Consider the following 2,565-nt stretch of genomic DNA (forward strand, 5'->3'; position numbering starts at 1 on the left):
ATAATACAACAGAAAAATTTAAATGCCACTGGATAGTTAACATTGAAAATGAAAGACAGTTGAATCAATTGTAATGACCCTTCCTTGATGTGGTTATATCAGCTATAGATGAATGACGGTTCATGATGCAGTGCTGTCTGAGGGATCGGAGATCTTGGGTGTTCAGATTAGGCTTGCGCCCTTGCCCTTTATGCACCAAAATTCCCCCAGGTTCCTTGAACCATTTAATGATATTATGCACTATAGAGGGTAAAATATCCAAATAATAATGTATCCATCGATTCACCTATAGCTGCTTATCCTGTCCTACAGGGTCGCAGGCAAGCTGGAGCCTATCTCAGCTGACTATGGGCAAGAGGCGGGATACACCCTGGACAAGTCGCCAGGTCATCACAGGGCCGACACATAGACACAGACAACCATTCACACCTACGGTCAATTTAGAACCACCAATCAGCCTAACCTGCATGCCTTTGGACTGTGAGGGAAAACGGAGCACCCGGAGGAAACCCATGCAGACAGAAACTCCACACAGAAAGGCCCCTGTTGGCTGCTGGGCTCGAACCCAGGACCTTCTTTCTGTGAGGCGACAGTGCTAACCACTACACCACCGTGCCGCCCCAAAAATAATGTATCCAAAAAAGAATTTTTTTATGCTTTCTTGGTAAATGTTTCTTCACAAATTTAAAACAAATACAGTCATAGAAAGGTGGGACCGTGGCTTTTTACACTCAATTTGCATATGAGTCAGATGAACTTTAAAATTATTTAATTTTAAGCCTTATGGAAAGATTGTGTAGTGGTTAGCACTGTCGCCTCACAGCAAGAAGGTTCTGGGTTCAAGCCTAGCCTTTCCGTGTGGAGTGTGTATGTTCTCCTCGTGTCTGCATGGGTTTCCTCCAGGTACTCCAGTTTCTGCCACAGTTCAAAGACATGCAGTTTGGTTAACATGAAGCCGCCATGGCCTGAAGGTTGGGTTGAAGTGCCCTTGAGCAAGGCACCTAACCCCCAACTGCTCCCCAGGCGCTGTAGCATAGCTGCCTACTGCTCTGGGTATGCGTGTATGATCATTGCTCACTTGTGTGTGCATGTGTGTGTTCACTGTTTCAGATGGGTTAAATGTAGAGGATGAATTTTTAAGTAGTTTTAAGTAGAATAACTTCTGCCTGATATTTTCTTTCCTTCCTAGCCACCTGCGAGATGGCCAAGGCCAGTTCCTGTCCATGACAAAGGAATAACCATACAAAAATGGAGTGGATTGTTTGAAATAATTAAAAATATAACTACTTTGACAAAATATATTTAATTTTACATTACAATTTATGATCTCTGGCTTAGGATGTTGCCAGACTGTTGTGGATTGTTTTCAAACAGTGGAATGTGCATGAATGTGGACATGGTGACTCACTACTGTACATGATTCAGAGGCTTCTGGAAAGGGTGAGCCATCCCCTTTAAACACCACCCATGGTGACTAAGATTGAAATGGTAAAACTGTCTTGTATGGAGACACTTGTAGAGGGATGCCAGTTCCTCCTCCATGTACAAGCTTTCAAATCAGACCACGGGTTAAAACCTGGAGACTTGGACAGTTATCACAACACTTTGAGCTTCTGTGATATATTCTCTCTCTATTTTGGCATATCACTGCAATGACGTGCCTGTTCTTGCAGCTTTTTCTTTCAGCCATAAAAGTTTCTTGGGAAGAATTACATAAGAGGTTTCCTGTTGCCTTCTACTGAATTATTATTGAGGTTTTCTCCTCTCAACGATTCACACACATGGGCAATTTAGAGTAGCCAGTTAACCTAACCACATGTCTTTGGGGGAAACCAGAGCACCCAGAGGAAACCCATGGGGAGAACATGCAAACTCTACACAGAAAGGCTCCCGTCAGCCATGAGGTTCAAACCCAGAACTTTCTTGCTGTGAGGCAGCAGCACTACTACAACCCCGATTCCAAAAAGTTGGGACAAAGTACAAATTGTAAATAAAAACGGAATGCAATGATGTGGAAGTTTCAAAATTCCATATTTTATTCAGAATAGAACATAGATGACATATCAAATGTTTAAACTGAGAAACTGTATCATTTAAAGAGAAAAATTAGGTGATTTTAAATTTCATGACAACAACACATCTCAAAAAAGTTGAGACAAGGCCATGTTTACCACTGTGAGACATCCCCTTTTCTCTTTACAAAAGTCTGTAAACATCTGAGGACTGAGGAAACAAGTTGCTCAAGTTTCGGGATAGGAATGTTAACCCATTCTTGTCTAATGTAGGATTCTAGTATCTTCCGTTTTATGATGCGCCAAATGTTTTCTATGGGTGAAAGATCTGGACTGCAGGCTGGCCAGTTCAATACCCGGACCCTTCTTCTACGCAGCCATGATGCTGTAATTGACGCAGTATGTGGTTTGGCATTGTTGTGTTGGAAAATGCAAGGTCTTCCCTGAAAGAGATGTCGTCTGGACGGGAGCATATGTTGCTCTAGAACCTGGATATACCTTTCAGCATTGGTGTCTTTCCAGATGTGTAAGCTGCCCATGCCACACGCACTAA

This window comes from Neoarius graeffei, chromosome 8 (genome assembly GCF_027579695.1).
Source record: "Neoarius graeffei isolate fNeoGra1 chromosome 8, fNeoGra1.pri, whole genome shotgun sequence".
NCBI classification, from domain to species: domain Eukaryota; kingdom Metazoa; phylum Chordata; class Actinopteri; order Siluriformes; family Ariidae; genus Neoarius; species Neoarius graeffei.